Below are 20,298 nucleotides of genomic sequence, written 5' to 3'. Positions count from 1 at the left end.
TTCACATTACTAATATTACAATGATCAAAATTACTAGAATTAACACTTGCTGAACTTTTACGTTTAATTTGGAAAGCTAAAGTAACAAAGCGAGGCTTTTCCAATTAATTGGAAGTCTTAACACTCCAAACATGCTTTGATGTATGAGGTAATTTTGGATACTCATACGTTTCCCAAGTACGATAACTCATAGTAATTGCACGATCTCGTCCAATCTGATTGAGTAATTTGATTTTTTCTTTGTCTGCAACCATCACATATGGCATCAACCATTCAACCTTAGTTAAAGTAATTTTTGATTTTTCTGAAGCATCAGGATTCCTTACTGGAATACTTAAAATAGCATTCAAATCATCTTTTGATCTTGTGAGAATAAGTTCATGCTTGACATTGATTACAATTTTCCGATAATCTTCAACAAAGCCCAGCAACATACTGAGAGGGATAGTTACATCAAAAAAACCTTGAGCGTTACATATTAAAACTTCATTGTTATCACCATTCCATCCGGCATTTTCAGCGATAGAGCTTTGACATGGATTGAGTGAAAGCCAATTTTTCATGAGGCTCGTTAAGCCTACATTTTTTACTTTATCAATTTCAATAGCATTTATTTCATATCGTATTTCCTCGAACAAATGACAGAGGGCGTTGTTGACTAATAAAATGTTCTCCACTGGCGTAGTACCGTCCGGCTTGGTCAACCGACCACAAATATGAATCATACTGCGTGATGGAAGCAGAGATAAATCTTGATGTTGAATTACTATATGGATTTCATCACTATTATTGAAATATGATAATGAATAAGGCTGATGCGTATGAACTTCATAATGAGCTATAGACTCATCGAAAGCGACACCTGAATGAATGTCTAGAATTCCCTCCATATTGTTGTAGTTTTATACAGCACACTAATATGCACAATATTTTCTTTCACGATTTTCGACGACTTTCAGTCTCAAGCTTTTCAGGAATTGTCTGTTCTGAGGTGTGAGCTGTCTGATAGCTCGCTGTTGACTGGTTGTTGATTGACATTTTTGTCTCTTAATATAGCCTCGACCGGACTTTATATTGTAAATGATACCCATTACTAAGATATAGTCTTTATATGTACTCGCACTGTGATGACTTCTCCTCGAAAGTTAACTAGGTTTTCGTCTTGATCAACTATACTAATTTGAAAATGATCAATGCTCCTCACAGCGACTGGAAGGTAAATAACTTGAGAGGGTACTTCTTTAATCTTATATCCAGGTGGGACTGCTGGGAAAAATTCATGTATAGTATATACTTTATGATCGTTTATGTAAGAGCCTGTAGTAATATTACACTCTACACGTAAAGCGTTGACTTTGAGAATAGTGACGGGTAAGTCGGAACTATGTGTTTCGTTTTCAACGAGCGCACGTCTAGTGAAGCCTAAAATTGATCCAATAGAATCTTCTGGTTCTAAATGTATTTTTTGACTGCACTGAATGACACTACGTAAAGTATTATTATTTGGTTTCAGGCTAAACGATATACCTTTAGATGCTAATGCTTCTTTGAGAAAGCTTTCAATATCTTCTATTTCGTAGCTACCAGTTGGTAAAGTGATAGCTTCTTGACCTTCGATGTAAAACTTATTATAACCAACGTCAATGTTTGGTATTGAATTAAATGTTAATAGCTCAACTAGACCAAGAACGTATTTTTTGTTTGGTATCAATTCGATCGGTGGAAAATAATATGTTTCGAGTACGGATGATGTTCCTGAGAGACTCAATGTCAGTGTATTCTCCATGACAGATTCATGTCAAATGATAGTCATTCTTTGAATGAGTATTTTATATACTCGTACTAGTCGTCTTTTCTATAGTTTGTTTAAAAGAAATTTGAGACAAAGATGGCCGCAATTATATGTATTAAAATCTTGATATCTAATATAATTATACATGATTCTATTAACTTTAAGATAAAGCAATAGATCTATAGGTGGTTGTAGATTACCAAAACTATCAAAATACATAACCTTATCACACTTTTTTTTTTTGTATGCCACCCAATGAGTACCTGGTCCACGTTTATCATCTAAATTTACAATAGTTGTCTCTTTATATCGCGGTCCATCAGCTGGCAGAGCATTATGCATGAAAACACCTCGAAAATTTGCAATTTTTAGTATTTTAGCATATTTTCTTATATCATGATCTGTCAGTGCTCGATTAGGTAAAGTTATTTCGAGCTTTTTTTTTTAAACCTTTTCCACTTGAATATGGTTTCAGATGAAGACCATAACCTTTACGATATGGTTTCAAATAAAGTCCTTTACCAATAGCAATAGCTTCCATAGTTTTATTATGTCTATGAGCTTCTTTCAATTAATTTTGAGCGGCCTTAGCACTGTTAACGGCTTTTGCTATTGAAGCAGCTCCTCCAGCTAGAGCTCCAGTAGCGTTTAAAGCAGCAAATAATGGAATTAAAAAAGGAAGCGCTCCACCAACTTTACTGGGAATAGGTAAAATACGAGGTATATTTATTTTACTTCTACCGCCAGCCTTTTTCACAGCTTCTTTGGCTCCTTTTATAGCCGAACGAATAACTACAAGAGCTCTATTGTTAGGCATACTACTTTTCGAGATCGTTTTAATAATTTTATTCAATGTAACTGACGGCTTTTTGATTTTTCTACATTTCTTTCGTGCTTGGAGTTTTTTAAATCCTCTACCTCGTTTCTTACTACCTTTCTTCATAGCAACACCCATTACCAAGCTTACTTTTAACTTTCATAATGTTGGCTACAGTGAAGGCAGCTGCTTTCTCACCAAAACTGCTATTTTTAGCTTGCACTCTATCCCAAGCTTTGTTAGCTAGAATTTCGTCAGCTTTATTTCTTGTCACAATATCCTCCAGATTTTGCGCATAAGCAATATCGTGTTCTTTACAAGCAACGTCTAGTGGATTTTTACCGGGATCTCCACGTGCCAATCGTTTGTTCAATTTTGTACCAGGACCACAATACTGCTATCCAGGTAAGTGAGCTTCAATAGGCAAGTTATTTATAATCTTGTTCACTAAATCACCACCAGTCTTTCTTTTATAGTACGTGATCGTACTTCTTCGAAAGACAGCATGTTAATGAAATAAAAGATATACAGGGTGTTCCAGACCACCCGTACACCCCCTCTAGAATCCAAAATAATGGATTAATCAAAAACTGCTTCAGACAAAAGTTGCTGGGCTTCGAGGGGGACATATCCGTACGACCTTGGCTTTGACCTTGGAGGTCATGTTCAAGGTCATTTCAAGGTCAACTTTGTTTTTTTAAATAGGAACCCCCATTTTTGACCCCGGATTCGGAAAGAGCGGGAAATTTTACGTCCAAAACGGTATCTTAAAATTTTTTTTCATGGCCTTGAGAAGGTCGATTTAAGGTCAAATGCTTGAAAAACTGCCTAAAAGCGTTTTTTTAATTTTTAAGATATCGAAAAATGACCTCTACAAAATTTGTTCAGAACAGAGTGGGCCACCCAATGCACCAAAAACCTTTGACCTTTAACCTCATTTTGAAGGTCAATTCAAGGTCGAAGTGTTTTTTGTAATGGAAATCCCTCTTTTTAACCCCGGATACGCACATAGCGCGAAATCCGACGTTTGGATAAGGTATTGTGTTGAGTTTCGCGCTATGTGCGAATCCGGGGTCAAAAAGAGGGGTTTCCATTACAAAAAACACTTCGACCTTGAAATGACCTTCAAAATGAGGTTAAAGGTCAAAGGTTTTTGGTGCATTGGGTGGCCCACTCTGTTCTGAACAAATTTTGTAGAAGTCATTTTTCGATATCTTAAAAATTAAAAAAACGCTTTTAGGCAGTTTTTCAAGCATTTGACCTTAAATCGACCTTCTCAAGGCCATGAAAAAAAATTTTAAGATACCGTTTTGGACGTAAAATTTCCCGCTCTTTCCGAATCCGGAGTCAAAAATGGCGGTTCCTATTTAAAAAAACAAAGTTGACCTTGAAATGACCTTGAACATGACCTCCAAGGTCAAAGCCAAGGTCGTACGGATATGTCCCCCTCGAAGTCCAGCAACTTTTGTCTGAAGCAGTTTTTGATTAATCCATTATTTTGGATTCTAGAGGGGGTGTACGGGTGGTCTGGAACACCCTGTATAAGTAGACTTTTTATACCTAACAAACTCATTCATTGAGGTGTCGATGATGAGTAAACAACATGGATTTCAAAGAACAACCTCTTAAGCTTCAAGTCATTAATTTCGATAAAGTGGTGGAGACGGAAAAACAAGAAAAAAGACATGGTGAACTATTGTCTAATAGTATCCGTGCCGTTTTCTGCGGACCTAGTAATTGTGGAAAAACTAATTGTTTAATAACATTAATCACTCATCCTAATGGTCTTAGATTTGAAAACGTATATGCCTACTCAAAAATCCCTTAATCAGCCTAAATATACATTTTCGAAAGATTTATTATAGCCTATTAATGATATAGAGTATCATGCTTTCAGCGAGCATGAGACAGTTGTCTCACCAGATAAAACACGACCAAATTCTATCATGATTTTTGACGATATAGCCACTGAGAAGCAAGATAACGTGAGAGCATTCTTCTGTATGGGAAGACATAAAAAAGTAGATAGTTTCTATCTCTGTCAATCATACGCTCGCATACCGAAGCATCTCATTCGAGATAATGTGAATTTACTAGTTTTGTTTCGACAAGATGGCGTGAATATTAAGCACATTTACAATGATCATGTTAACTCAGATATGTCTTTTGAGAAGTTTAAAGCAATTTTTTCAAAATCTTGGAGAGACGATTATCATGGGTTTTTGGTTATCGACAGAGACAGACCAATAAATCATTGACGATATAGAAAGGGATTTGATTCTTTTGCTATAAATATAATTGAGTGAGTTGATGAAGATTATTTAACTTCAGAAATTAGAAGCGTAAACATGGCTGACTTTGAAAGAGAAAAGAAGGTGCTCGAGTAATTATCCATGGCTCGTGATGCCATAAGACGCAAGTATCAACTAATAAAACGTGGTAAAGCTGATTTAGAAAAGACATTGCATGAAACTTTGAAACCTATGGTTGATCCATTGAAGAAACTCGTAGAGGCAACTACTGATAAAAGTAACGCTACTACTGCTGAACAGCCAACGAAAAAGAAAAAGAAAATCACGTTCGATAATGTTTTCAAGTCAGAAGTAGCAACTGACACTCCCTACAAATCTAGATATTTCAATAGTACTGCTAATGAATTAAATTCTACATTACAACCGCTTGATACTACATTTGAGTCTGCTATTTCTATTGATGATAATGATGATGATCATGATGAATCATCACTTGATACAACTACTATAAATTTAAACAAAAGTAGTTCAAATGTAACTACAGAACAGAGACAACAGCTATTCGATGATTCGATTGTAGGAAACTATGTTCGACTGCATTGTAATTGCATGAACCTCAGCAGAAAAGTAATTTAGACAAGACATTTGGTGTTCGCTTACATGAAAATACATATGTCATAGGCAATTCTCCAATTTCCTTCCAAAACGATAACGTGACTGTGAATGATAAAGCATACAGCAAGACGCTTGGTTTAATGGAACTTCTCTTTCGTAAAGAACCTGATTCTAAATTAATCAGTTCATTGGATATTGAAAATTATATAAAAATTCTTGAAATCACTAACGCTCATCGAAAGACATACGAAACAAATGGAGAATATCGCAATAAGCATGTAAATAAATTTAAAAAGTATATTGGTCCAAATTTATCTTTGAGCAGTAGCGCTAAGAAGCGAAAATCGACTATTGATGGAAGAGGTCTTTTTCCTAACTATAAAATAGCTAGAAAAGGAACGTTATTTGATTATGTATATTGGAATGATCCAAACGAGCTCGTTGATCGATTGAGATTGCTTATTGCCGAACAAACCGCCGGTAATTCTAGTCATGTTAATGAAATTCATTCAATTATTGAAGAATTACGTGAAGCTGGCTATATATATTAAGAGAATCCTAAATATTACTCAGTAATAAAATATGCGTTGATGTGTTTGGACGTATATTGAATAAAAAAAAGGAGGGTAATCGAGGTCCTCCTGGTGTAGGGTATAATATCACTGAAGACGGACAATACGACGCGAATGACAAAAGAATTTGTTATATAGCCGATCCTCAGGAGAGTAACGATGCTGTAAACTTATGAACGTGTCGAAAAACTAGTGAAGCTAACGTTACTACGCTTACGAGTATGATAAATGATCTCTCAAAATCATTGGACTCAATAAGATTAGAATTAGTAAAGCATCGAGTAGTTATTACTCAGTTAGAAAAAGATAATACTAGTACTCATAAAGAGAAAGAAAAAACTATTGGACCGTTTGAATTTTTAAAAACAACTTTAAAAATAGATTAAAATGAAACATCAAAGAGTGGTGGATGAGTTACATAAACCAGCACGTCGAAACTATCCCCGTAGAAAATTTGATGTACGCGGAATAGATGAGACATGGCAAGCTGATCTTGTAGAGACGCAAGGCTACTCGAGAAAGAACAAAGGCTTTCGATATCTATTAACTGTCATTGATATATTTTTAAAGTTCGCTTGGGCAGTTCCTGTGAAACAAAAAACTGGTGTAGATGTTGCTTATGCAATGAAGTCTATATTAAAAAAGGACGCACTCCTAGAAATCTACATGTGGATTGTGGCAAAGAATTCTACAATTCAAATTTTCAAAGACTAATGACAAAGGATAAAATAAATCTATATTCAACCTATAGCAATCTTAAGGCAACTATTTGTGAACGTTTCAATCGCACGCTAAAAAATGTCATGTGGAAAAAATTCAGTCTTCAAGGAAATTACAAATGGATCAACATTCTAGCTGATTTATTGAAATCTTATAATAATCGAAAACATCGTACGATAGATATGAAGCCTAAAGACGTAACTAAAGAGAATGAAATGCAGGTGTTGAGACGATTCTCTTACGACCGACGTCTTTTCGTTAAGAGCCCTGAATTTCAAGTAGGCGATAAAGTACGTGTGAGCAAGTCTAAACACGTTTTCGAAAAAGGATACACTCCTAACTGGTCTACTGAGATTTTTACTATTCAACGAGTTGCGAAGACAAAGCCTATCACTTATCACCTAAGGGATTATAAAGGCAATCCAATTGTTGGAGGTTTTTACGAGCAAGAACTACAGAATGCTATGTATCCTGATGTATATCTCATTGAAAAAGTTTTAAGGAAACGTGGTAATCAAGTATACGTTAAATGGTTGGATTCGACAATTCGCACAATTCATGGATAGATAAAACTTTATACGTATGAAAGAATAAAGACGTTTATGTAAAGTAACTTTTATTCAAATAAATATCATAATAATAATAAATAATTTTTGTTTTATTTTAATGGTAAGAGCCCCAACCTTCGCTCTCACCTGTCAGGTACTTCCATTTGAGCATCATCACTTGTGAGTCCATTAGAACAAGTCGAAACCTGCTTTAGTAGAAACACCTGTGACTCATTTATCTCTCCACAATATATTGTATAATAAATTTATTGTACATATTTTATTGAAATAAAGATACATTGTTGTTTCATTAAATAATAAATTGAAATCTACCAGCGCTATGATATTCAATCTGTAAACAATATTTTTGTACATGATCTGAAAGTAATATATAAAGATCATAATATTTCATGATGGCTCTTGAAATCCGATCTGGTAAAATAAGTTGGAATTCAGAATCGAGCTCGAGAATGATTCGATTGTTATCTTCTTCCTTAAAGTTTGTTACTAAATAACAATGATTTTCTTCAAGTTTATAATGATTTTTCTCCGGTAGTGGATCAAAGGGCTTCATAGCTATTTTATTTAACATTTCTAAGTACATCTTGCTATCGAAGACTTGAGAATAGTGGAGAAGGAAGTGGATACTACTGGTAATGATTCTTCTAACAGAATGACGTTTTCCGAGCTCTTCTCTCTCTCTTAAGACCTTTACCCCACTACTACACTTTTTTCTAGCAGGCACGACCGCCTCCCTCCACTTGCTACTTCTTCCACCTCCACTTGCTGCTTCTTCCACCTCCACTTAGATTTTTAGTTTGTTAAGTGTATATACTATACAATGATTTTTTAGTATAGGTTCAAGAATATGATTCATCATTATTATACGTTTTTTAAATAGTGCTCGCGATATTATACTACTTAGTTGCATAATACGACGTTGGAAGCGTTCTCGATCTCGCGCAAGCTGCTCCTACACTCCTTTCCTCGAGTCATTGTCTTCAATAGGAAGATGATGAATTTGAATATTATCCGAGAACCATACATACTTCGAAGCATGAATGCTCTTCTTGTTTCTTCTAATAGGTGCCATGATGAATCACAAGAGGATAGTCTTGCTATAGCTATTTCTTCTCACTGAATGATGGTAAAGCAAACTATGCATCCTTCTTATCAATATATTAGAACTCGAATGACTGCCCTCTATCGGAACTTGAGGTTAATTATAGGAATAATGAGAGCCCCAACCTTCGCTCACACCTGTGAGGTTTTTCCTTTCGAATCATCGCTCATGAGTCACCTTTACATTGAAAAAAATTCATTGGAAAGGGCTAAATTATGAACTTTTTTTTTTTACCTCTCCACAAAAGGAAATAAGAGGATAGTTAAATAAAGGAAAAAAAAGACTATTCAATTAGATATATTTCTTTTTATTATTCATAGTGCAGCTATTTATATTAGTATTATAATACATTTAATTATTATTCATTGAAGATACAATTATGTTTAAATTCGAAGTTTGAACCGACAATATGGTAAATAAATAACTCCTCCTTCTCACTAGTCTGATGTAGGTTTTTCAACATTTCTTCATCTTTTTCGAGTACTATATTAACCCTTTTGGGCAGGAACACATCAAATTCGTCATCTATTGTAATAACAACGCTAAATCCATATTTCGTTGTTAATGATCTAACTTTAGTAACTTGATATAATGTATTCGATATAAGTTGGGACATCGCCTTTCGGGGAAGGAAAGTCGTCTTGGAAATTTTATTTATTGCTGAGAAATCCATTCTGTAAAATAAAAAATCAAAGAATTAATTATTTATTTAAGGTATTAGTAAACTAAAATTATTTAAATATCTTACTTGTTTTAATAGTTAGTGGAAGATGTATTAGAGGTTGAGGTAAGATTGTTGCTTGAGTGAGAGCTGAGCGACTGTTTCGAGCAAGAGTGAGCTCTTTGTTTTATAAGTGATATCCCCACTCTTAAAGCTCAAGCCGCCGTCGCCGCTTCCCTCTCTTTCAGTCTCCCCTCTCTCATGATTCTTCATCTAAAACCATTCTCCCACTCTATAGACTCAGATATCCATTGTTTCTCCCTCTCCATTACTAGTCATCAGCACCATCTAGTAACTGTCAAAGGAGTAGAATTCTTTCGTTAGTGCTGCCCTCTAGAATTATTTTCTTCAATTCTGGATCTTTTCATATTACTATTTTGTTCTATCACTTCGTCTTCTTCTCTATACCTCTTTCATCGTAGCTGTTCAACTCTTTCTTTCATTTCAGCAATTTCGAGAATTTTATAATGCCCCCATGGAAGTTTGTCCTGATTATTATCAAAAATACAACGTTTATCATCATGAGGGCTTAATGCTGTCTGTTCCTCTCTCTGTTATTACTTGATGTAATTTAGATCGAATATTACATTGAGTACGTTTAATAATTTCCATTTCGTTTAAACACTTTCGATAATCTGAGTGAGTTATTGTATTTTTTACTGTATGTTTTTTTACTCCTTTTGCCTTTTTCAAGAGATCCTTATTTATTATTTCGATACTGTATAGTTTACTTCGTAACCCAATGTATTCCCTCATAATAGCAGCATTGCACTCATCCTTCATAACACCAAGAACTTTTTTGTTAGCTAGAGGCATTCCAAATTGATCATCAGCAGAATAGTCCAATGTGTCAAATTTATCAATATCTACTTTCATGATCTCATACATATCGACATCTTGAATTTCATGAATGAGACTGTCAGTATCAGTATAAAGTAATTTACATTTTTCACCAATTCGTTGCTTCATGTAACCATAATGAAAGTCATAGACTAATGTTTTTGAAAGATCTAATACACATAGACCAATGTATATAGGTTTTTTAATACTGATAGTTGTCCAGGATGATTGAATAGCAGCTAAATTTTCATGAAAGATGGAACTACTATGGAAATTTGGTTGGGCAATTCGAGCTTCAGCGCCATATCTACCACCCCATTGATTGATTAGTTTGACATCTTTTCGTTTTTTTTCGCCTTCCATTGTTTTTCCATATACTGCATTAATCATAAGCTTGTAAAATAATTTTTCAAACTCATTTTTAGCTTGCTTTCTTTTTTCAGTATTTAAATTAACATATGGTTTCAGCCATTGTTTTTGTTTGAATTCTAGCGCTCTATATATCTTTTTGAGTTTCAGTCCATATTTGAGAGCTTGTTTTAACGCTTTATAATGAATAACGTATCGTTCTTTATCATAAAGCGTTGTCAAAAGTTTTTTCTGTTTTGATCCGGGTGGTTTAGTATGTTCAGGACAAAGAGGTAGGTCTTTATGATCATCATGCAGCTCTTGTGGATACTCTAGATCTACTTCTAAAATATAGCCTACGTCGCTATCATCAGAGATATTGAAAAAATTTGACATATCCACATTTAAAATCCATTTGAAGCCCTCAAATGGTAGTGATTGAGTCATAGCCCAACCATAAACGTTGTTTACGTCATAATACATTAAAATTTTGTTTGGCTCATCCTTATTGAATTCTTCACCCATATATTTATTGTTTGCTTTTGAAAATCTATTGCAGCATTGACTAATACCTCCACGAATACCTTTTTGAATGAATAAAACCATATATATATCTGTTAATAGTTCAAGGTTCATATTTGTATATTTTAACATCGCGTCCCATGTTAATCTAGGGGTAGTGTAATAATGAGCAGGATCGAGATCATATGCATTCTTACAGGTTGATCGAAAATTTTCAAAAATATCAGCTAGTAAAAGTACATCAGTTTTCAGATAGAGATCAGAATACATTCCTAAATCTATTTTCTTCCAAATACTACCGAAAATATTCCATACGTTTTGAGCATGCTTATATTCTACAGTAGGAATATCACTATCTGTCAATTAACTATGAAATTTTCCAATAGATAGTAACTCTGTCTTAGTTAGTCTATTTAAATTTTGGATGTATTCATATGGGAAAACTCCTTTTCTTTTGAGTAAATTAATCTGTTCTAAAGTGTAATTATCTTTCTAAAATTCTCTCTGTACAATATCTAGCTAAGGTAAATAATATGCTAATTTATATAGAGATGTAGGCATAAATAAAGGAGTCAATGAAACGAAAGCTAATTCGACTGTGTGCAACTTCTTTTGTGAAGGATATGTATCGCTCCTTGTTTTCAGCGAGAACAGAGATCTTTCCTTCAAATTCTGAGTTAGTAGCAATTTCTGTTATAATAAAATGTGAGTCATAGCCTGTAAAGTTATGAAATACGACTGGTATGAAGGCAGCATTTTTATAATTTAAATTACAATGATTGTGAGCTGCACCTCTAAATTTTCCTGTTAAATGACAATGATCACGAACTCGTTTTTGGTTATCTTGAAAATATTGGTTGCAAATATGACATCTTCTTGCCGTTTTGAATGCCTGTTCATTAATAAATGATAAATCCATTTTTATTGCATTATTATATATCTTTTCTAACTCAATCACTAGGGACTTCAATTGCTTTATAAACCATAATGCTGGTGATTCGTCTTCATTCAATTTTTTTCTATATGACTTAAATATCGACTTACTATCATTATAACGGCATTTTACATATAATCCAATGCTATAGGCTTCATGTTCTTGGAAACTATGTCTCTTAACATCGAGATTTCTATTCGGATCTTCTATAGGTTTTAACAGACATTCAAAATCAGCGTATATAATAAATGGCACTTCCTCTTTATACTTAAAATTTTTAAATTCTAAAGTAGCATCATCAGGTAAATTAATCCGACACTTATTTATTTTGGAACAGTTAACTTCATGAGATTTCAAATTTTCCTCGATAGTAAAATAATGAAGGCAACGTTCGCAAAGATAAATTTTTTCAGTATGTTGAGTAACTTGTCTACGAAGGAGAGCAGATAACGTTTTAATCCATACGTACTGAGTTTCTAATTTGAATTTTTCATTATCTATTGGTATTCGTAGTCTATTAGTATCATTTTCATCAATATATTCGTTTTGTATTAAGAGTAAGTTCACATGTTTAGTTTGTTTTAATTTCGTTATATAGCATGGCGAGACTTCATATTTCAATCCATATTTTTTTAGTATATATAAATTTACACTTATATTATTCAACTTTTCAAATTTAGGTATACTTTTTATTTTTACAGGGAAGCTTATACCATCAAAATTCAGTTCATTCTCATAGGGCTTGTACTTAATTACTCTGTTTGGATTTCTTTCAACTGGATGAAGGCATGAAAGTATAGCCCATTTAAAACATTCATTGTCTTCATTTTTAACATTAACACAGGTTCTTTTATTATCTATGCTTGACGCTAATGGTATATACGAGCATGGTTTAAATGGATTATACTTATTTATATTAATAGTGAGACCAACAATAGTTTTGAACGACCAGCCTGAGTCTCTTTCTTGAAATTCTTCGATTTGTTTAAGTATAATATCTTTAACGTTATTTTGAAACCATCTATCAAAATCAGTAGTCTTATAAATGCAAACATTTTCTGTATTGAAATACTTGATTTGAATATCTTCTTCTTGATTTTTCTTTATGATAAATTATGATGCCATTTCTGTATTTATTTTTAAGTTATTATGGATAGCAAGAAATTGAGGTATTTTAATTTGTAATAGTTGATTTGCGGCAGTTAGAAATGTTTTGATATCTAAATGATGTTGATTAACTATGCAGACTGTACTAATTCGATTTTCAAAGGCTGAATGAATTGGTCTTCAAACAACTCCATCTCCTGGAATTTCATCCTGAATAGCTGTTAATGGTTGTATACTTCCTTCAACTTTTATAGTTTTACTTAAATTGACTTCAATAGAATTCAAATGACAAGCACAAGTTTGACACCTTTGTCGAATTGCTCTGCTTAAATCAGATCGTTTCATAAATTCATTAATTGAAATTATAGCATTAACTGTTAGATTTCTCCATCTAATACAATCGTCTATATCTAAATCGTCCGAATGATGATAAGCTTTCCATAAATTTTTAATTGTTTCTTCAAAATAGGCGATAGAAGTTATGTTGTTAGTTATCTGGTTTTTATCGTCTTGTAGAGTTACTTGTCTATAGTTGTATAAAGAATTATTATGATGAAAGGATGGAAAAGGTAGTGAAAAGCTCTAAAATGAACTTGTTCTCAGTTGGTAATTAGTATTGATTTGTTTAACAAATCAATAAAGATTTAACTAACTACTGAGGAACTACTTGCAAATGGAGTAAGGTAAGGCAAGCTTAGCTCGCAGGCTGTCTCGAGAGACTGCGCTCTTTTGCTAGGCCAAAGCGGTTTTAAAGGTTAAGTGAGGGCGCTGCCAGTAAACTGAGGGCGCTACCTACAAAGTGTGGGCGCTGTAGGTAGTATATGGAAGGGTTAGCTCAAACGAAAGAGTGGGAGTGAACCGACTGTAGCACCATCTAACTTATTAATTTAGTATTAAAGGGTTTATATATAGATCTTCAGAATAAAAATATAGTCATCATTGCTTTGAGATACGATTCAGCTCACATATCATAGAGAATAATGGATTTTATACTCTAAGATGGTCTATATTTTAGATATTCAAGGCTTTCAGAGTCCTAATAATATTTTTATTTGTAAGGAGTTTGCCTATTTACCAGTATGTTCTAATACTTCACCTACAGTACTACTTTTTAAACCTCCATATCATTGGCTCAAACTGCCTATTGAATATCAAAGTGTTAATAAGTGGTTGGAATTACATCATCATGGTATTTATTTTTATTATCGTTAATTAACATTGATTTTATTTGAAATATTTAATATAATCAATTTTATAGGTATATTATGGAGAAATGGTATTTTATCATATAATTTTTTAAATTGTACTATTCGTAGTCATTTACATAATTGTAGAAATATTTATGTGAAAGGATTACAAAAGAAGCAGTGGCTCAAAAAAATTATTCCTGAAAAGTAGGTTCAAATAATATACAATAGTACAAAATTCTAAATTCAAATTTAATTAGTTTTTTTTTTAATTACAGAAATATTTTAGATATCGAAACTGAAATGAGATGTCCGCGATTGGAAGATTTAAGTCTTAAATTTAAACCATCATGCATATATCATAGTCAAAATCGCGAGAATATAGTATGTGCTGCAGTAAATACACAAAAGATACACGATTGGATGATCGAAAGACAAAAACAAGCAAAATCAAAAGAGATCGACACAGTCGAAAGATTTACAGATGACTATAATTCATATAAAAATTCAACTGAATATTTAAAAATAGCTATGTCAGACACTGAACATAAAGATTATAGACAAAGTGTACTCTATTCAATGTATAATTAAAAATAATAAATATTAAATAAATAATAAATGTGTGCTTATATAAATAGTAAAATAATCATAACGATTGTAAGAAAGGGTGAATGGATGGGAATAAGGTTCTCTCCTAGCAGAGATGTTTAGGAGGAACATCTCAAGGGGGTGTCAGTCGAGCGACTGCATTCGTAGTCTCTAGCAGTCTCACGAAAACAGTTCCCTTCGTGGAGAGAGCACGTATTGACTATAGACAGCATACGCTCCCCTCCGCGCACCATGGTCCACGCTTAGCAAGAGCGTAGGAGAGAGAGAGAAAGAGAGAGAGCGCACGTTTACTACTACTATAGTAGCGCATCCCCATCAGGCCAGAACTATAGACAGCATGCGCTCCCCTCCTCCTCCGCACGCTCAGGCCCTATACCAAATGTATGCGTGTGTAGCTAATATACACAATATGCATGCTCTAAGGTACATGTGGCATTGGCTCTAGTGGTAGAACGCTAGCCTGCCAATCCAGAGGACTCCGGTTCGATTCTCCGGTCTGTCTCTTCATTTTTTTCAAAAAACCGTCGCTATTTTCTATTCGTTTCATTCTCAATGTAGCAAGTTAATTGTCAAAAATATATATTTATAACTTAAAAAAAAAGCACTAGGTATAGGGTCCCTAGGGACTAGGAGCCCTAGAAACCTACCTCAAAAAATTATAAACAATTATTAACAATAATAATTATTACTAACATGAAAGGGTTAAGCCAGGGGGGCTAAAGGGTTAAGCCCGGTGGGGCCAAAGGGTTACAGACCCTCCGCAGGTGTGCTGGAACATACATTGCTATACTACTCCTGCTGATTGATACAAGCCCCACTGAAAAAAGTTTCATGTGCTTTGTTTTCAAACACTTGCAAGCCTCCGTCGCTGATTAGCACTGATGGAGCATAAATAAAGCGACGTTAAATAAAAAAAAAAAAAAAAAAGATGTTACTTGTTACTTATAATATTACAGTTAGAGTTTGCGCTCTTTCATTTATTGTAATCTTTTGCATATGTTTGTTATCTTACGGTTTTTTATTTGCTTATTTTCAATGTTGGTAGTTGTTGGTAATTTTTTTGTCAATATTTATTTTATTGAATTTATATTTTTTTCATTCATACAGTTTATTATCATATTATTTTAGTTAATTGCTTGTATTCTTTTTATTTGTATGCTTTTATCCTTAGTAAAATAATATGTAACTACATTTTCTAGATTTGTATTGTCATTGCTATTTTTTTTTTAATTATCAATCTTGCGCTCTTTTGCTTTTTGCTTCTAGTATTGTAATACTTCTACATATGTTTTTCAAATGAGGTTTATGTTCTTATTTTGTTTTTTATTAGTAATTTATTTAGCAATTCATTTTTTTCTTTAGATTCTCTGTATAATTCTTTAATAATTTTATTTTTAATTTTCAAAGCTTGTTATTCGTCACACTCTTTTATAGTTGTTGTTTCCATATCTTGTCCATTTCCTTTTTTGTTTTTCGTGTATAATAACTTCATTTAATATTTCTTGTTTCATCTGTTTTCTACTGAATAGTTTTAATTATGTGATGACAAGTCTTGAATCTTTGTTTAATTCAACATACGGTATTTTTAAGGTTAATGCAAAATTTTGTATGATCTTAGCAGATGATAAAAAGAGTTCTTAATAATTTTGATTAGAATACCATTATTATATTACGATACTGTTTCACTGGTATGGTAAAAATTATCACATGCTATACAAACTATTACATCCACTTTCATTTCCAGATGATATTTATGATATTTATTCAGGTCGATGTCAGGTGACTCAACTTCACTCTATACAACAATTCCGATTCTTGATACTTGATCAAAATGAATACAGAAAAAAATAGCAATTTGAAACGTTAATGGTTTAGCAGAAAGAAGCATTGAAATAAAAACTTTTCTTATTAAAAAAAATATAGATATCATCTTAATATCGGAAACACATTTTACATATACAAACTTTAAAAATTCCACTCTCTATTGTACACAGTAATTCTACAACATACACTATATAGCATAAATCATTATAACGGCAAGGTACATAGAGAGACCGTTATAGTAATAAAAAACACTATTAAATATCACGAAATTCAAGCACACAAATACGACTGTCTATAAGCAATAAATGTCGCGATTACAGATCGTATTATCAGCATTATACCGAGTGTTTCAGACCATCCGTACAGCCATTTTAAAATCGAAAATTCGTGTTTTTGTGAAAAATTTTTCAGATGAAAGTTGTTTACGACAAAGGGGGCCATCTATCTGTATAATTAGTTTTGACCTTGAACATCGTTTTCAAGGTCATTTGAAGGTCGAATTGTTTTTTTTAAATGGGAACCCCTATTTTTTACATCGGATTCGAAAAGAGCGGGAAATTTTACGTCCACAAAGATATTTTTAAATTTTTTGTCATGGCCTTGAGAAGGTCGATTTAAGGTCAAATGCTTGAAAAACTGCCTAAAAGCGTTTTTTTAATTTTTAAGATATCGAATAATGACCTCTACAAAATTTGTTCAGAACAGAGTGGGCCACCCAATACACCAAAAACCTTTGACCTTTAACCTCATTTTGAAGGTCATTTCAAGGTCGAAGTGTTTTTTGTAATGGAAACCCCTCTTTTTGACCCCGGATTCGCACATAGCGCGAAATCCGACGTTTGGATAAGGTATTATGTTGAGTTTCGATTGATCCACGACGTGCTCCCAGTAGAATTTAATAAATTTAGCCCGAAACATTTTGTAAATGTTTCGCGAATAATATTGAATCTAAATTTCACATGACCTTAGGATGAACGTCGTGGAAACATTTTTCACAAAAACACGAATTTTCGATTTTAAAATGGCTGTAAGGATGGTCTGGAACACCCGGTATATATTGCTCTTCAAGTTATATAAAAATTGAGCAATAATACGAATAATATTTTAGTAGCTTGGAAAGAACTACAAATATCCGAAGAACAACTCTGTATGCAGTAATAAAAAAAAATTTAATACCAATATCAACAGCCAAATCTCCTTACTACCCCTCTGATATAAATAAATTACAGGACTTAATAGATTTTGCAATCATTAAAGGCTTGTATTGTAAACACTTGTCTTGCCGCTATTGTTATCAATTTCAATTCAACAACTATACCAAACTTAAAAAATGGCCATATACGGGTTGGTAGATAGAGCAATTAAATTTTCAGATAAACGTTTCCATATTGAAAACATCATCTTAGTTTAAAGGTTGTTAATAGAAATTAGTTATCCTTGTTCATTTATTAACAGTATGATTAAACATAGACTAAATTTTTCCATAATATGACTAACCGTGATACGACTAATAGTAGTAAATTTTTTTTTTTTTAATTTATTTATTATTAACTAGAGTACATATACATAATTACATAGAATGATCGTATATATACATTACAAAAATTTTTTACAAAATTTCCAATTCAGCAGAGGAAAATTTCCTGTTCGCCGGTCTTACGACGAGAGGAATCTAAACCAATAATAATTTTGCTATGTATTGATGATCTTAGTTTTAAAATTCAGTCTATATTGTCATGCAATAATTATAGAGTCATAAATAAACCGATTAACAAGCTAAACACTATTGTTAAACTGCGTAAAAAGTCTGTTAGTGAAAGGATGAGTGTGAAGCTGTATATAAGTTTGATTATTCTCATTGCAAAAAATCATACGTAGGTCAAACTGATTGATAACTGAATCTACAAATTAAAGAATATAAATATAACATCATCAATAATGATAACGCATTAGTTGAACACGCTAATAAAAACAGCTACACTATTGATTTTGAAGATGTCCAAACTGTCTATGTGGAGCAACATAAAACAAAAAATATGTATTCAAATATACTAGATGTATAAAACAAGCAATAACATGAATAGACAAATAAATATCATCTGACTGAAAAGCATTTTTAAGGACTGTTGACATTTCATGAAAAGATGTAAAATAATAAAATAATAAAAATAAAGTGATAAAAGTCGTAATAATAATAGCGCACGATGATTCAATTTGCGAGTGCGACGAGATGATACTAATAAGTAAGTAGTATTATTTGAATGCGGGAATGATTGCTTGATTTATATAAGCCGATTATGGATGATAAGTAACATACTTACGATTTACTTCAATCCGATACGTATAATTTCTACGTATTATCTCTATAATTTTAACAAATAACTTAAATGATAAAATTTGTAATAATGGAAAGAAATGAAATAGAGAGACCTGGAAACTTCACTTAATTTTAATTATATTCAGAAACGTTTCTTCAGCACATTTGCTGACCTCTTCAGGCTTTATTAACAGAAAAACAACAAATTATTAACAATAAAGTTGCAAATGTAATTTTAATGGCATGTAATTAATCTTTAAAAAATGTTCTTCTGTGTTAAAAAAATATGACATTACTCCAATCCTTTTATTACAAAGACCATTGCAAAAGTTCATTCGTTTAGGAAAAGACGAATCTGATTTATTAGACAACACTGGTATTGTCTACAGTTTTAACTGCAAACAATATTTAGCGGTCTACATAGGTGAAAATAAGCGATCCTTAAAAATTAGATTAAATGAATACAAAAAAAAACATTGACTCAAATACAGAAGTAGCTACGCATAGAAGAACTCTCTCATACGAATTTGACTAGAACAAAGCTAAGATATTGGATTATAAAAAGAATTATAAGAAACGGAGAATATCCGAAATGTTGCACATCGGCTTACCGTATTTTCCGGTGTATACGACGCACCGGTGTATAAGACGCACCCCAAAATTTGAAGGCACATTTTGAGAAAAAATGAAAATTTTGATAAAAATTTAGTTTTGAGGAAAAAAATTCGTTTAATTGTAATAAAGCACGTCTTTTTTGTGAATTAAAGTTAATTACGGGATGATAAAAAAATATTGATATCTGTTAGCCGACGATGATTAGATACATTTCCGTTGCATATCTCTTACCACGGGGAGGTCGACAATCAAAAGAGACATTTTCTATTTTTTTTGTTTTTTATTGTTTTTTTATTTTTTTTTTTTCGATTTTTGTTGTTTTTTAAATTTTTTTTTGCATTTTTAAAATATTTTTTGTTATTTTTTTGTATTTATTTTTGATTTTGTTGTGTTTTATTTATTTTTGTTGTTTTTTTGATGAAATTTTTATCTTACAGAATCTAACAAATGAGACCGAAATTGATCAAGAACCAGAAGTGCTTTTTTCTTCAAGAAGCCGCCTTGTCTTCTACACCAGACTTTATGTATCCAAATTTTCTTACCACCTTCATCCATCCATCCTTTTGGGTATACATGCACTATTACACCTGTCGGTATTTTATCCTTAGGCATAGTTTTACGTTTAAAAATGATCATTGGAAGTAGCTTTACATCATCAGCACAGAAAGCAAGAACCACGGTGTAGTGGAATTGTTCATGACCACTTGTCTTTATCGTAATCGTTTTTTGTCCTTTTTTCGAAACACTTTTAGTTGACGGAACATCGAAGTTCATAGGTGTTTCATCCATATTTGCTTTCTGTCCGATTTCAAAACTCATTGCTTGTCTACGGTGA

General features: G+C 32.6%; 1 protein-coding gene across 2 annotated transcripts in view; it reads left to right on the top strand.

Moving 5' to 3' along the window:
* LOC131675037 (ras GTPase-activating protein 1) overlaps positions 1–20,298 on the top strand; it is a 1,462,590-nt gene that overhangs the window by 786,293 nt on the left and 655,999 nt on the right. The window lies entirely within an intron of this gene.

This window comes from Phymastichus coffea, unplaced genomic scaffold (assembly GCF_024137745.1).
Source record: "Phymastichus coffea isolate CEN01 unplaced genomic scaffold, Cenicafe_Pcof_1.1 PCOF00015, whole genome shotgun sequence".
In the NCBI taxonomy this organism is placed as follows: Eukaryota; Metazoa; Arthropoda; class Insecta; order Hymenoptera; family Eulophidae; genus Phymastichus; species Phymastichus coffea.
Note: the sequence above shows the minus strand (reverse complement) of the source record. Positions and strands in the feature narration are given on the sequence as shown.